The sequence below is a fragment of the Channa argus genome, unplaced genomic scaffold (genome assembly GCF_033026475.1).
Source record: "Channa argus isolate prfri unplaced genomic scaffold, Channa argus male v1.0 Contig124, whole genome shotgun sequence".
In the NCBI taxonomy this organism is placed as follows: Eukaryota; Metazoa; Chordata; class Actinopteri; order Anabantiformes; family Channidae; genus Channa; species Channa argus.
Genome location: NW_027125343.1, coordinates 41,867 through 57,871, shown reverse-complemented (window position 1 = coordinate 57,871; position 16,005 = coordinate 41,867). Strand labels below are relative to the sequence as shown.

Genomic DNA, 16,005 nt, shown 5'->3' with positions numbered 1-16,005 from the left:
ATTAAAGTGGTTTTAGACAAACACAGATTAAAACTTCTGCTGGACTTACAACATCCAATGGTAAACCAAATACTGTTTTGTGCAGAGAACTCGAGTGTGACAGTTGATGCAGAAATCAGACTGTTGACATGTGAGTGCAGGTGATTAAGCTCACTGGACAAGCAGCTTTGGAAGAACTTCCTTGATAGGCTGCAGATAGGCTGTATAATAAGGTGTGTATTCCATGCTGCTCTGCCCACCGGGGCTACAAAACATTTGGTTCAGGTGTCACATTAATGTCGTCTAGTGAACAGGACACCACAGATACAAGGCCTGTAGAGACACATGCAGGCAGAGTCCCCCACAAAACTGCTACTCACTGGATATGTTCTCTTTTCCAACCATTCTCTGTTAACCCTAAATATGGTAGTGTGTAAAAGTTCCAGGAAATCAGCAATTTCTGAAATGGCTGATCGCCCCCACTGATACTCGGTTGGAACTTCAGCAGAACGTTTTGACTGTGTGTACAAGCCTAAATGCATTGACTGGCTGCCATGTGTTTAGCTGATCAGACGGCAAACTGGTCGCCTTTTTAGCTGTACTGCTGACAGGCAATTTCCCATTCTAATTGATTGTGATCTGCACATGTGGGATATGGAGGCTGAAACTTTTTAACAGTTTCATCCATTTATGGGAAAAAGGAAATCAAACGATTGTGGAGAATGTGGGCATCGATCCCACTACCTCTTGCATGCTAAGCAAGCGCTCTACCATTTGAGCTAATTCCCCTGCAAGCTTTTTTTCCTCCCTGTGTTCACAGCGTACCGGACAAACTCTTAATATCCACCCCTTATGTCCTCTGTGTTTGTAGATTGTGGAGCCCGAATACTTGACAGTCACGGGCCTTGTTGACAAGGCCAGAAGCAGTCGGAGGGAACAAACAGTTGGTGTGGCATGAGGTTTTGGTGCTAATGGAGTGCACATTTTGGCCAAAGAGAATCTCCAAAGTGTTTAATTGCAGCCTTAGAAGAGTTGGCTACAATCTTCCTTGATAGGCCGCAGTCTGTTCTTGTGCTTGAGTGTAGACACACGGATGGAAATTCTGTCAGGATGGACATTCGTCGGCCATCTCAGAAGTGCTTCTTCTTTTCCTTTCGGCTGTTCCCTTTCTGGGGTCGCCACAGCGAATCATGTGCCTCCATCTAACCCTGTCCTCTGCATCCTCTTCACTCATACCAACTAACTTCATGTCCTCCCTTACTACATCCATAAATCTCCGCTTTGGTCTTCCTCTAGACCTCCTGCCTTGCAGCTCCAACCTATGTATCCATCTAAAGATATATTCACAAGCCATCTCAGAAGTGCATCGCCTGTATGATAAAGGATTGCGCGTCACCTTGACGAGGTCAGGGGAGGCATGAGGCATTTGGAGAATGTGGGTATTGATCCCAGTACTTCTTGCATACAAAGCTAGTGCTTTACCATTTAAGCTAATTCCCTTGCAAAGGTACTTGGATATTAAATTCAGAGAGGAGATATTCTAGGTGTTCTTATTAAACCCTGCGAGGTGACCTAGAAATCCTGTAGGTCTGTCTTTGCTGATCAAAGTCTCGTCGCCCTTCCTTGCTTAATTGACGAGGTGGCCGAGTGGTTAAGGCGATGGACTGCTAATCCATTGTGCTCTGCACGCGTGGGTTCGAATCCCATCCTCGTCGCATGTCAGATTAAAGTGTTTTTAGACAAACACAGATAAAACCTTCTGCTGGACTTACAACATCCAATGGTAAACCAAATACTGTTTTGTGCAGAGAACTCGAGTGTGACAGTTGATGCAGAAATCAGACTGTTGACATGTGAGTGCAGGTGATTAAGCTCACTGGACAAGCAGCTTTGGAAGAGCTTCCTTGATAGGCTGCAGATAGGCTGTATAATAAGGTGTGTATTCCATGCTGCTCTGCCCACCGGGGCTACAAAACATTTGGTTCAGGTGTCACATTAATGTCGTCTAGTGAACAGGACACCACAGATACAAGGCCTGTAGAGACACATGCAGGCAGAGTCCCCCACAAAACTGCTACTCACTGGATATGTTCTCTTTTCCAACCATTTTCTGTTAACCCTAAATATGGTAGTGTGTAAAAGTTCCAGGAAATCAGCAATTTCTGAAATGGCTGATCGCCCCCACTGATACTCGGTTGGAACTTCAGCAGAACGTTTTGACTGTGTGTACAAGCCTAAATGCATTGACTGGCTGCCATGTGTTTAGCTGATCAGACGGCAAACTGGTCGCCTTTTTAGCTGTACTGCTGACAGGCAATTTCCCATTCTAATTGATTGTGATCTGCACATGTGGGATATGGAGGCTAAAACTTTTTAACAGTTTCATCCATTTATGGGAAAAAGGAAATCAAACGATTGTGGAGAATGTGGGCATCGATCCCACTACCTCTTGCATGCGAAGCAAGCGCTCTACCATTTGAGCTAATTCCCCTGCAAGCTTTTTTTCCTCCCTGTGTTCACAGCGTACCGGACAAACTCTCAATATCCACCCCTTATGTCCTCTGTGTTTGTAGATTGTGGAGCCCGAATACGTGACAGTCACGGACCTTGTTGACAAGGCCAGAAGCAGTCGGAGGGAACAAACAGTTGGTGTGGCATGAGGATTTGGTGCTAATGGAGTGCACCTTTTTGCCAAAGAGAATCTCCAAAGTGTTTAATTGCAGCCTTAGAAGAGTTGGCTACAATCTTCCTTGATAGGCTGCAGTCTGTTCTTGTGCTTGAGTGTAGACACACGGATGGAAATACTGTCAGGATTGACATTCGTCGGCCATCTCAGAAGTGCTTCTTTTTTTCCTTTCGGCTGTTCCCTTTCAGGGATCGCCACAGCGAATCATGTGCCCCCATCTAACCCTGTCCTCTGCATCCTCTTCACTCATACCAACTAACTTCATGTCCTCCCTTACTACATCCATAAATCTCCGCTTTGGTCTTCCTCTAGACCTCCTGCCTGGCAGCTCCAACCTATGTATCCATCTAAAGATATATTCACAAGCCATCTCAGAAGTGCATCGCCTGTATGATAAAGGATTGCGCGTCACCTTGACGAGGTCAGGGGAGGCATGAGGCATTTGGAGAATGTGGGTATTGATCCCACTACTTCTTGCATACAAAGCTAGTGCTTTACCATTTAAGCTAATTCCCTTGCAAAGGTACTTGGATATTAAATTCAGAGAGGAGATATTCTAGGTGTTCTTATTAAACCCTGCGAGGTGACCTAGAAATCCTGTAGGTCTGTCTTTGCTGATCAAAGTCTCGTCGCCCTTCCTTGCTTAATTGACGAGGTGGCCGAGTGGTTAAGGCGATGGACTGCTAATCCATTGTGCTCTGCACGCGTGGGTTGGAATCCCATCCTTGTCGCATCTCAGATTAAAGTGGTTTTAGACAAACACAGATAAAACCTTCTGCTGGACTTACAACATCCAATGGTAAACCAAATACTGTTTTGTGCAGAGAACTCGAGTGTGACAGTTGATGCAGAAATCAGACTGTTGACATGTGAGTGCAGGTGATTAAGCTCACTGGACAAGCAGCTTTGGAAGAGCTTCCTTGATAGGCTGCAGATAGGCTGTATAATAAGGTGTGTATTCCATGCTGCTCTGCCCACCGGGGCTACAAAACATTTGGTTCAGGTGTCACATTAATGTCGTCTAGTGAACAGGACACCACAGATACAAGGCCTGTAGAGACACATGCAGGCAGAGTCCCCCACAAAACTGCTACTCACTGGATATGTTCTCTTTTCCAACCATTCTCTGTTAACCCTAAATATGGTAGTGTGTAAAAGTTCCAGGAAATCAGCAATTTCTGAAATGGCTGATCGCCCCCACTGATACTCGGTTGGAACTTCAGCAGAACGTTTTGACTGTGTGTACAAGCCTAAATGCATTGACTGGCTGCCATGTCTTTAGCTGATCAGACGGCAAACTGGTCGCCTTTTTAGCTGTACTGCTGACAGGCACTTTCCCATTCTAATTGATTGTGATCTGCACATGTGGGATATGGAGGCTGAAACTTTTTAACAGTTTCATCCATTTATGGGAAAAAGGAAATCAAAGGATTGTGGAGAATGTGGGCATCGATCCCACTACCTCTTGCATGCTAAGCAAGCGCTATACCATTTGAGCTAATTCCCCTGCAAGCTTTTTTTCCTCCCTGTGTTCACAGCGTACCGGACAAACTCTCAATATCCACCCCTTATGTCCTCTGTGTTTGTAGATTGTGGAGCCCGAATACTTGACAGTCACGGGCCTTGTTGACAAGGCCAGAAGCAGTCGGAGGGAACAAACAGTTGGTGTGGCATGAGGTTTTGGTGCTAATGGAGTGCACCTTTTTGCCAAAGAGAATCTCCAAAGTGTTCAATTGCAGCCTTAGAAGAGTTGGCTACAATCTTCCTTGATAGTCTGTTCTTGTGCTTGAGTGTAGACACACGGATGGAAATACTGTCAGGATTGACATTCGTCGGCCATCTCAGAAGTGCTTCTTCTTTTCCTTTCGGCTGTTCCCTTTCAGGGGTCGCCACAGCGAATCATGTGCCTCCATCTAACCCTGTCCTCTGCATCCTCTTCACTCATACCAACTAACTTCATGTCCTCCCTTACTACATCCATAAATCTCCGCTTTGGTCTTCCTCTAGACCTCCTGCCTTGCAGCTCCAACCTATGTATCCATCTAAAGATATATTCACAAGCCATCTCAGAAGTGCATCGCCTGTATGATAAAGGATTGCGCGTCACCTTGACGAGGTCAGGGGAGGCATGAGGCATTTGGAGAATGTGGGTATTGATCCCAGTACTTCTTGCATACAAAGCTAGTGCTTTACCATTTAAGCTAATTCCCTTGCAAAGGTACTTGGATATTAAATTCAGAGAGGAGATATTCTAGGTGTTCTTATTAAACCCTGCGAGGTGACCTAGAAATCCTGTAGGTCTGTCTTTGCTGATCAAAGTCTCGTCGCCCTTCCTTGCTTAATTGACGAGGTGGCCGAGTGGTTAAGGCGATGGACTGCTAATCCATTGTGCTCTGCACGCGTGGGTTCGAATCCCATCCTCGTCGCATGTCAGATTAAAGTGTTTTTAGACAAACACAGATAAAACCTTCTGCTGGACTTACAACATCCAATGGTAAACCAAATACTGTTTTGTGCAGAGAACTCGAGTGTGACAGTTGATGCAGAAATCAGACTGTTGAAATGTGAGTGCAGGTGATTAAGCTCACTGGACAAGCAGCTTTGGAAGAACTTCCTTGATAGGCTGCAGATAGGCTGTATAATAAGGTGTGTATTCCATGCTGCTCTGCCCACCGGGGCTACAAAACATTTGGTTCAGGTGTCACATTAATGTCGTCTAGTGAACAGGACACCACAGATACAAGGCCTGTAGAGAAACATGCAGGCAGAGTCCCCCACAAAACTGCTACTCACTGGATATGTTCTCTTTTCCAACCATTCTCTGTTAACCCTAAATATAAAAGTTCCAGGAAATCAGCAATTTCTGAAATGGCTGATTGCCCCCACTGATACTCGGTTGGAACTTCAGCAGAACGTTTTGACTGTGTGTACAAGCCTAAATGCATTGACTGGCTGCCATGTCTTTAGCTGATCAGACGGCAAACTGGTCGCCTTTTTAGCTGTACTGCTGACAGGCAATTTCCCATTCTAATTGATTGTGATCTGCACATGTGGGATATGGAGGCTGAAACTTTTTAACAGTTTCATCCATTTATGGGAAAAAGGAAATCAAACGATTGTGGAGAATGTGGGCATCGATCCCACTACCTCTTGCATGCTAAGCAAGCGCTCTACCATTTGAGCTAATTCCCCTGCAAGCTTTTTTTCCTCCCTGTGTTCACAGCGTACCGGACAAACTCTCAATATCCACCCCTTATGTCCTCTGTGTTTGTAGATTGTGGAGCCCGAATACTTGACAGTCACGGGCCTTGTTGACAAGGCCAGAAGCAGTCGGAGGGAACAAACAGTTGGTGTGGCATGAGGTTTTGGTGCTAATGGAGTGCACCTTTTGGCCAAAGAGAATCTCCAAAGTGTTTAATTGCAGCCTTAGAAGAGTTGGCTACAATCTTCCTTGATAGGCCGCAGTCTGTTCTTGTGCTTGAGTGTAGACACACGGATGGAAATACTGTCAGGATTGACATTCGTCGGCCATCTCAGAAGTGCTTCTTCTTTTCCTTTCGGCTGTTCCCTTTCAGGGGTCGCCACAGCGAATCATGTGCCTCCATCTAACCCTGTCCTCTGCATCCTCTTCACTCATACCAACTAACTTCATGTCCTCCCTTACTACATCCATAAATCTCCGCTTTGGTCTTCCTCTAGACCTCCTGCCTTGCAGCTCCAACCTATGTATCCATCTAAAGATATATTCACAAGCCATCTCAGAAGTGCATCGCCTGTATGATAAAGGATTGCGCGTCACCTTGACGAGGTCAGGGGAGGCATGAGGCATTTGGAGAATGTGGGTATTGATCCCAGTACTTCTTGCATACAAAGCTAGTGCTTTACCATTTAAGCTAATTCCCTTGCAAAGGTACTTGGATATTAAATTCAGAGAGGAGATATTCTAGGTGTTCTTATTAAACCCTGCGAGGTGACCTAGAAATCCTGTAGGTCTGTCTTTGCTGATCAAAGTCTCGTCGCCCTTCCTTGCTTAATTGACGAGGTGGCCGAGTGGTTAAGGCGATGGACTGCTAATCCATTGTGCTCTGCACGCATGGGTTCGAATCCCATCCTCGTCGCATGTCAGATTAAAGTGTTTTTAGACAAACACAGATAAAACCTTCTGCTGGACTTACAACATCCAATGGTAAACCAAATACTGTTTTGTGCAGAGAACTCGAGTGTGACAGTTGATGCAGAAATCAGACTGTTGACATGTGAGTGCAGGTGATTAAGCTCACTGGACAAGCAGCTTTGGAAGAGCTTCCTTGATAGGCTGCAGATAGGCTGTATAATAAGGTGTGTATTCCATGCTGCTCTGCCCACCGGGGCTACAAAACATTTGGTTCAGGTGTCACATTAATGTCGTCTAGTGAACAGGACACCACAGATACAAGGCCTGTAGAGACACATGCAGGCAGAGTCCCCCACAAAACTGCTACTCACTGGATATGTTCTCTTTTCCAACCATTCTCTGTTAACCCTAAATATAAAAGTTCCAGGAAATCAGCAATTTCTGAAATGGCTGATCGCCCCCACTGATACTCGGTTGGAACTTCAGCAGAACGTTTTGACTGTGTGTACAAGCCTAAATGCATTGACTGGCTGCCATGTGTTTAGCTGATCAGACGGCAAACTGGTCGCCTTTTTAGCTGTACTGCTGACAGGCAATTTCCCATTCTAATTGATTGTGATCTGCACATGTGGGATATGGAGGCTGAAACTTTTTAACAGTTTCATCCATTTATGGGAAAAAGGAAATCAAAGGATTGTGGAGAATGTGGGCATCGATCCCACTACCTCTTACATGCTAAGCAAGCGCTCTACCATTTGAGCTAATTCCCCTGCAAGCTTTTTTTCCTCCCTGTGTTCACAGCGTACCGGACAAACTCTCAATATCCACCCCTTATGTCCTCTGTGTTTGTAGATTGTGGAGCCCGAATACTTGACAGTCACGGGCCTTGTTGACAAGGCCAGAAGCAGTCGGAGGGAACAAACAGTTGGTGTGGCATGAGGTTTTGGTGCTAATGGAGTGCACCTTTTTGCCAAAGAGAATCTCCAAAGTGTTTAATTGCAGCCTTAGAAGAGTTGGCTACAATCTTCCTTGATAGTCTGTTCTTGTGCTTGAGTGTAGACACACGGATGGAAATACTGTCAGGATTGACATTCGTCGGCCATCTCAGAAGTGCTTCTTCTTTTCCTTTCGGCTGTTCCCTTTCAGGGGTCGCCACAGCGAATCTTGTGCCTCCATCTAACCCTGTCCTCTGCATCCTCTTCACTCATACCAACTAACTTCATGTCCTCCCTTACTACATCCATAAATCTCCGCTTTGGTCTTCCTCTAGACCTCCTGCCTTGCAGCTCCAACCTATGTATCCATCTAAAGATATATTCACAAGCCATCTCAGAAGTGCATCGCCTGTATGATAAAGGATTGCGCGTCACCTTGACGAGGTCAGGGGAGGCATGAGGCATTTGGAGAATGTGGGTATTGATCCCAGTACTTCTTGCATACAAAGCTAGTGCTTTACCATTTAAGCTAATTCCCTTGCAAAGGTACTTGGATATTAAATTCAGAGAGGAGATATTCTAGGTGTTCTTATTAAACCCTGCGAGGTGACCTAGAAATCCTGTAGGTATGTCTTTGCTGATCAAAGTCTCGTCGCCCTTCCTTGCTTAATTGACGAGGTGGCCGAGTGGTTAAGGCGATGGACTGCTAATCCATTGTGCTCTGCTCTACGCGTGGGTTCGAATCCCATCCTCGTCGCATGTCAGATTAAAGTGTTTTTAGACAAACACAGATAAAACCTTCTGCTGGACTTACAACATCCAATGGTAAACCAAATACTGTTTTGTGCAGAGAACTCGAGTGTGACAGTTGATGCAGAAATCAGACTGTTGACATGTGAGTGCAGGTGATTAAGCTCACTGGACAAGCAGCTTTGGAAGAGCTTCCTTGATAGGCTGCAGATAGGCTGTATAATAAGGTGTGTATTCCATGCTGCTCTGCCCACCGGGGCTACAAAACATTTGGTTCAGGTGTCACATTAATGTCGTCTAGTGAACAGGACACCACAGATACAAGGCCTGTAGAGACACATGCAGGCAGAGTCCCCCACAAAACTGCTACTCACTGGATATGTTCTCTTTTCCAACCATTCTCTGTTAACCCTAAATATGGTAGTGTGTAAAAGTTCCATGAAATCAGCAATTTCTGAAATGGCTGATCGCCCCCACTGATACTCGGTTGGAACTTCAGCAGAATGTTTTGACTGTGTGTACAAGCCTAAATGCATTGACTGGCTGCCATGTGTTTAGCTGATGAGACGGCAAACTGGTCGCCTTTTTAGCTGTACTGCTGACAGGCACTTTCCCATTCTAATTGATTGTGATCTGCACATGTGGGATATGGAGGCTGAAACTTTTTAACAGTTTCATCCATTTATGGGAAAAAGGAAATCAAAGGATTGTGGAGAATGTGGGCATCGATCCCACTACCTCTTGCATGCTAAGCAAGCGCTCTACCATTTGAGCTAATTCCCCTGCAAGATTTTTTTCCTCCCTGTGTTCACAGCGTACCGGACAAACTCTCAATATCCACCCCTTATGTCCTCTGTGTTTGTAGATTGTGGAGCCCGAATACTTGACAGTCACGGGCCTTGTTGACAAGGCCAGAAGCAGTCGGAGGGAACAAACAGTTGGTGTGGCATGAGGTTTTGGTGCTAATGGAGTGCACCTTTTGGCCAAAGAGAATCTCCAAAGTGTTTAATTGCAGCCTTAGAAGAGTTGGCTACAATCTTCCTTGATAGGCCGCAGTCTGTTCTTGTGCTTGAGTGTAGACACACGGATGGAAATACTCTCAGGATTGACATTCGTCGGCCATCTCAGAAGTGCTTCTTCTTTTCCTTTTGGCTGTTCCCTTTCAGGGGTCGCCACAGCGAATCATGTGCGTCCATCTAACCCTGTCCTCTGCATCCTCTTCACTCATACCAACTAACTTCATGTCCTCCCTTACTACATCCATAAATCTCCGCTTTGGTCTTCCTCTAGACCTCCTGCCTTGCAGCTCCAACCTATGTATCCATCTAAAGATATATTCACAAGCCATCTCAGAAGTGCATCGCCTGTATGATAAAGGATTGCGCGTCACCTTGACGAGGTCAGGGGAGGCATGAGGCATTTGGAGAATGTGGGTATTGATCCCAGTACTTCTTGCATACAAAGCTAGTGCTTTACCATTTAAGCTAATTCCCTTGCAAAGGTACTTGGATATTAAATTCAGAGAGGAGATATTCTAGGTGTTCTTATTAAACCCTGCGAGGTGACCTAGAAATCCTGTAGGTCTGTATTTGCTGATCAAAGTCTCGTCGCCCTTTGTTGCTTAATTGACGAGGTGGCTGAGTGGTTAAGGCGATGGACTGCTAATCCATTGCGCTCTGCACGCGTGGGTTCGAATCCCATCCTTGTCGCATGTCAGATTAAAGTGTTTTTAGACAAACACAGATAAAACCTTCTGCTGGACTTACAACATCCAATGGTAAACCAAATACTGTTTTGTGCAGAGAACTCGAGTGTGACAGTTGATGCAGAAATCAGACTGTTGACATGTGAGTGCAGGTGATTAAGCTCACTGGACAAGCAGCTTTGGAAGAGCTTCCTTGATAGGCTGCAGATAGGCTGTATAATAAGGTGTGTATTCCATGCTGCTCTGCCCACCGGGGCTACAAAACATTTGGTTCAGGTGTCACATTAATGTCGTCTAGTGAACAGGACACCACAGATACAAGGCCTGTAGAGACACATGCAGGCAGAGTCCCCCACAAAACTGCTACTCACTGGATATGTTCTCTTTTCCAACCATTCTCTGTTAACCCTAAATATGGTAGTGTGTAAAAGTTCCATGAAATCAGCAATTTCTGAAATGGCTGATCGCCCCCACTGATACTCGGTTGGAACTTCAGCAGAACGTTTTGACTGTGTGTACAAGCCTAAATGCACTGCTAGTGCTTTACCATTTAAGCTAATTCCCTTGCAAAGGTACTTGGATATTAAATTCAGAGAGGAGATATTCTAGGTGTTCTTATTAAACCCTGCGAGGTGACCTAGAAATCCTGTAGGTCTGTCTTTGCTGATCAAAGTCTCGTCGCCCTTCCTTGCTTAATTGACGAGGTGGCCGAGTGGTTAAGGCGATGGACTGCTAATCCATTGTGCTCTGCATGCGTGGGTTGGAATCCCATCCTCGTCGCATGTCAGATTAAAGTGGTTTTAGACAAACACAGATAAAACCTTCTGCTGGACTTATAACATCCAATGGTAAACCAAATACTGTTTTGTGCAGAGAACTCGAGTGTGACAGTTGATGCAGAAATCAGACTGTTGACATGTGAGTGCAGGTGATTAAGCTCATTGGACAAGCAGCTTTGGAAGAGCTTCCTTGATAGGCTGCAGATAGGCTGTATAATAAGGTGTGTACTCCATGCTGCTCTGCCCACCGGGGCTACAAAACATTTGGTTCAGGTGTCACATTAATGTTGTCCAGTGAACAGGACACCACAGATACAAAGCCTGTTGAGACACATGCAGGCAGAGTCCCCCACAAAACTGCTACTCACTGGATATGTTCTCTTTTCCAACCATTCTCTGTTAACCCTAAATATGGTAGTGTGTAAAAGTTCCAGGAAATCAGCAATTTCTGAAATGGCTGATCGCCCCCACTGATACTCGGTTGGAACTTCAGCAGAACGTTTTGACTGTGTGTACAAGCCTAAATGCATTGACTGGCTGCCATGTGTTTAGCTGATCAGACGGCAAACTGGTCGCCTTTTTAGCTGTACTGCTGACAGGCAATTTCCCATTCTAATCGATTGTGATCTGCACATGTGGGATATGGAGGCTGAAACTTTTTAACAGTTTCATCCATTTATGGGAAAAAGGAAATCAAACGATTGTGGAGAATGTGGGCATCGATCCCACTACCTCTTGCATGCTAAGCAAGCGCTCTACCATTTGAGCTAATTCCCCTGCAAGCTTTTTTTCCTCCCTGTGTTCACAGCGTACCGGACAAACTCTCAATATCCACCCCTTATGTCCTCTGTGTTTGTAGATTGTGGAGCCCGAATACGTGACAGTCACGGACCTTGTTGACAAGGCCAGAAGCAGTCGGAGGGAACAAACAGTTGGTGTGGCATGAGGATTTGGTGCTAATGGAGTGCACCTTTTTGCCAAAGAGAATCTCCAAAGTGTTTAATTGCAGCCTTAGAAGAGTTGGCTACAATCTTCCTTGATAGGCTGCAGTCTGTTCTTGTGCTTGAGTGTAGACACACGGATGGAAATACTGTCAGGATTGACTTTCGTCGGCCATCTCAGAAGTGCTTCTTTTTTTCCTTTCGGCTGTTCCCTTTCAGGGATCGCCACAGCGAATCATGTGCCTCCATCTAACCCTGTCCTCTGCATCCTCTTCACTCATACCAACTAACTTCATGTCCTCCCTTACTACATCCATAAATCTCCGCTTTGGTCTTCCTCTAGACCTCCTGCCTGGCAGCTCCAACCTATGTATCCATCTAAAGATATATTCACAAGCCATCTCAGAAGTGCATCGCCTGTATGATAAAGGATTGCGCGTCACCTTGACGAGGTCAGGGGAGGGATGAGGCATTTGGAGAATGTGGGTATTGATCCCACTACTTCTTGCATACAAAGCTAGTGCTTTACCATTTAAGCTAATTCCCTTGCAAAGGTACTTGGATATTAAATTCAGAGAGGAGATATTCTAGGTGTTCTTATTAAACCCTGCGAGGTGACCTAGAAATCCTGTAGGTCTGTCTTTGCTGATCAAAGTCTCGTCGCCCTTCCTTGCTTAATTGACGAGGTGGCCGAGTGGTTAAGGCGATGGACTGCTAATCCATTGTGCTCTGCACGCGTGGGTTGGAATCCCATCCTTGTCGCATGTCAGATTAAAGTGGTTTTAGACAAACACAGATTAAAACTTCTGCTGGACTTACAACATCCAATGGTAAACCAAATACTGTTTTGTGCAGAGAACTCGAGTGTGACAGTTGATGCAGAAATCAGACTGTTGACATGTGAGTGCAGGTGATTAAGCTCACTGGACAAGCAGCTTTGGAAGAACTTCCTTGATAGGCTGCAGATAGGCTGTATAATAAGGTGTGTATTCCATGCTGCTCTGCCCACCGGGGCTACAAAACATTTGGTTCAGGTGTCACATTAATGTCGTCTAGTGAACAGGACACCACAGATACAAGGCCTGTAGAGACACATGCAGGCAGAGTCCCCCACAAAACTGCTACTCACTGGATATGTTCTCTTTTCCAACCATTCTCTGTTAACCCTAAATATGGTAGTGTGTAAAAGTTCCAGGAAATCAGCAATTTCTGAAATGGCTGATCGCCCCCACTGATACTCGGTTGGAACTTCAGCAGAACGTTTTGACTGTGTGTACAAGCCTAAATGCATTGACTGGCTGCCATGTGTTTAGCTGATCAGACGGCAAACTGGTCGCCTTTTTAGCTGTACTGCTGACAGGCAATTTCCCATTCTAATTGATTGTGATCTGCACATGTGGGATATGGAGGCTGAAACTTTTTAACAGTTTCATCCATTTATGGGAAAAAGGAAATCAAACGATTGTGGAGAATGTGGGCATCGATCCCACTACCTCTTGCATGCTAAGCAAGCGCTCTACCATTTGAGCTAATTCCCCTGCAAGCTTTTTTTCCTCCCTGTGTTCACAGCGTACCGGACAAACTCTTAATATCCACCCCTTATGTCCTCTGTGTTTGTAGATTGTGGAGCCCGAATACTTGACAGTCACGGGCCTTGTTGACAAGGCCAGAAGCAGTCGGAGGGAACAAACAGTTGGTGTGGCATGAGGTTTTGGTGCTAATGGAGTGCACATTTTGGCCAAAGAGAATCTCCAAAGTGTTTAATTGCAGCCTTAGAAGAGTTGGCTACAATCTTCCTTGATAGGCCGCAGTCTGTTCTTGTGCTTGAGTGTAGACACACGGATGGAAATTCTGTCAGGATGGACATTCGTCGGCCATCTCAGAAGTGCTTCTTCTTTTCCTTTCGGCTGTTCCCTTTCTGGGGTCGCCACAGCGAATCATGTGCCTCCATCTAACCCTGTCCTCTGCATCCTCTTCACTCATACCAACTAACTTCATGTCCTCCCTTACTACATCCATAAATCTCCGCTTTGGTCTTCCTCTAGACCTCCTGCCTTGCAGCTCCAACCTATGTATCCATCTAAAGATATATTCACAAGCCATCTCAGAAGTGCATCGCCTGTATGATAAAGGATTGCGCGTCACCTTGACGAGGTCAGGGGAGGCATGAGGCATTTGGAGAATGTGGGTATTGATCCCAGTACTTCTTGCATACAAAGCTAGTGCTTTACCATTTAAGCTAATTCCCTTGCAAAGGTACTTGGATATTAAATTCAGAGAGGAGATATTCTAGGTGTTCTTATTAAACCCTGCGAGGTGACCTAGAAATCCTGTAGGTCTGTCTTTGCTGATCAAAGTCTCGTCGCCCTTCCTTGCTTAATTGACGAGGTGGCCGAGTGGTTAAGGCGATGGACTGCTAATCCATTGTGCTCTGCACGCGTGGGTTCGAATCCCATCCTCGTCGCATGTCAGATTAAAGTGTTTTTAGACAAACACAGATAAAACCTTCTGCTGGACTTACAACATCCAATGGTAAACCAAATACTGTTTTGTGCAGAGAACTCGAGTGTGACAGTTGATGCAGAAATCAGACTGTTGACATGTGAGTGCAGGTGATTAAGCTCACTGGACAAGCAGCTTTGGAAGAGCTTCCTTGATAGGCTGCAGATAGGCTGTATAATAAGGTGTGTATTCCATGCTGCTCTGCCCACCGGGGCTACAAAACATTTGGTTCAGGTGTCACATTAATGTCGTCTAGTGAACAGGACACCACAGATACAAGGCCTGTAGAGACACATGCAGGCAGAGTCCCCCACAAAACTGCTACTCACTGGATATGTTCTCTTTTCCAACCATTTTCTGTTAACCCTAAATATGGTAGTGTGTAAAAGTTCCAGGAAATCAGCAATTTCTGAAATGGCTGATCGCCCCCACTGATACTCGGTTGGAACTTCAGCAGAACGTTTTGACTGTGTGTACAAGCCTAAATGCATTGACTGGCTGCCATGTGTTTAGCTGATCAGACGGCAAACTGGTCGCCTTTTTAGCTGTACTGCTGACAGGCAATTTCCCATTCTAATTGATTGTGATCTGCACATGTGGGATATGGAGGCTAAAACTTTTTAACAGTTTCATCCATTTATGGGAAAAAGGAAATCAAACGATTGTGGAGAATGTGGGCATCGATCCCACTACCTCTTGCATGCGAAGCAAGCGCTCTACCATTTGAGCTAATTCCCCTGCAAGCTTTTTTTCCTCCCTGTGTTCACAGCGTACCGGACAAACTCTCAATATCCACCCCTTATGTCCTCTGTGTTTGTAGATTGTGGAGCCCGAATACGTGACAGTCACGGACCTTGTTGACAAGGCCAGAAGCAGTCGGAGGGAACAAACAGTTGGTGTGGCATGAGGATTTGGTGCTAATGGAGTGCACCTTTTTGCCAAAGAGAATCTCCAAAGTGTTTAATTGCAGCCTTAGAAGAGTTGGCTACAATCTTCCTTGATAGGCTGCAGTCTGTTCTTGTGCTTGAGTGTAGACACACGGATGGAAATACTGTCAGGATTGACATTCGTCGGCCATCTCAGAAGTGCTTCTTTTTTTCCTTTCGGCTGTTCCCTTTCAGGGATCGCCACAGCGAATCATGTGCCCCCATCTAACCCTGTCCTCTGCATCCTCTTCACTCATACCAACTAACTTCATGTCCTCCCTTACTACATCCATAAATCTCCGCTTTGGTCTTCCTCTAGACCTCCTGCCTGGCAGCTCCAACCTATGTATCCATCTAAAGATATATTCACAAGCCATCTCAGAAGTGCATCGCCTGTATGATAAAGGATTGCGCGTCACCTTGACGAGGTCAGGGGAGGCATGAGGCATTTGGAGAATGTGGGTATTGATCCCACTACTTCTTGCATACAAAGCTAGTGCTTTACCATTTAAGCTAATTCCCTTGCAAAGGTACTTGGATATTAAATTCAGAGAGGAGATATTCTAGGTGTTCTTATTAAACCCTGCGAGGTGACCTAGAAATCCTGTAGGTCTGTCTTTGCTGATCAAAGTCTCGTCGCCCTTCCTTGCTTAATTGACGAGGTGGCCGAGTGGTTAAGGCGATGGAC

The 16,005-nt window shown here is 45.5% G+C and overlaps 12 non-coding genes across 12 annotated transcripts; 5 read left to right on the top strand and 7 right to left on the bottom strand.

Annotated features, from left to right (window-relative positions):
- Nucleotides 1-695: 695 nt before the first annotated feature.
- Nucleotides 696-768, bottom strand: trnaa-agc (transfer RNA alanine (anticodon AGC)). The gene has a single exon. It is a non-coding gene; the product is annotated as a tRNA-Ala (tRNA).
- Nucleotides 769-1,612: 844 nt separating this feature from the next.
- trnas-gcu (transfer RNA serine (anticodon GCU)) lies at nt 1,613-1,694 on the top strand. The gene has a single exon. It is a non-coding gene; the product is annotated as a tRNA-Ser (tRNA).
- Nucleotides 1,695-2,397: 703 nt separating this feature from the next.
- trnaa-cgc (transfer RNA alanine (anticodon CGC)) lies at nt 2,398-2,470 on the bottom strand. Its single transcript has one exon. It is a non-coding gene; the product is annotated as a tRNA-Ala (tRNA).
- A 2,539-nt stretch (nt 2,471-5,009) lies between these two features.
- trnas-gcu (transfer RNA serine (anticodon GCU)) lies at nt 5,010-5,091 on the top strand. The gene has a single exon. It is a non-coding gene; the product is annotated as a tRNA-Ser (tRNA).
- A 693-nt stretch (nt 5,092-5,784) lies between these two features.
- Nucleotides 5,785-5,857, bottom strand: trnaa-agc (transfer RNA alanine (anticodon AGC)). The gene has a single exon. It is a non-coding gene; the product is annotated as a tRNA-Ala (tRNA).
- An 844-nt stretch (nt 5,858-6,701) lies between these two features.
- Nucleotides 6,702-6,783, top strand: trnas-gcu (transfer RNA serine (anticodon GCU)). Its single transcript has one exon. It is a non-coding gene; the product is annotated as a tRNA-Ser (tRNA).
- Nucleotides 6,784-9,174: 2,391 nt separating this feature from the next.
- trnaa-agc (transfer RNA alanine (anticodon AGC)) lies at nt 9,175-9,247 on the bottom strand. The gene has a single exon. It is a non-coding gene; the product is annotated as a tRNA-Ala (tRNA).
- Nucleotides 9,248-10,091: 844 nt separating this feature from the next.
- Nucleotides 10,092-10,173, top strand: trnas-gcu (transfer RNA serine (anticodon GCU)). Its single transcript has one exon. It is a non-coding gene; the product is annotated as a tRNA-Ser (tRNA).
- A 1,479-nt stretch (nt 10,174-11,652) lies between these two features.
- trnaa-agc (transfer RNA alanine (anticodon AGC)) lies at nt 11,653-11,725 on the bottom strand. The gene has a single exon. It is a non-coding gene; the product is annotated as a tRNA-Ala (tRNA).
- A 1,629-nt stretch (nt 11,726-13,354) lies between these two features.
- Nucleotides 13,355-13,427, bottom strand: trnaa-agc (transfer RNA alanine (anticodon AGC)). Its single transcript has one exon. It is a non-coding gene; the product is annotated as a tRNA-Ala (tRNA).
- An 844-nt stretch (nt 13,428-14,271) lies between these two features.
- trnas-gcu (transfer RNA serine (anticodon GCU)) lies at nt 14,272-14,353 on the top strand. Its single transcript has one exon. It is a non-coding gene; the product is annotated as a tRNA-Ser (tRNA).
- Nucleotides 14,354-15,056: 703 nt separating this feature from the next.
- trnaa-cgc (transfer RNA alanine (anticodon CGC)) lies at nt 15,057-15,129 on the bottom strand. The gene has a single exon. It is a non-coding gene; the product is annotated as a tRNA-Ala (tRNA).
- Nucleotides 15,130-16,005: the final 876 nt, after the last annotated feature.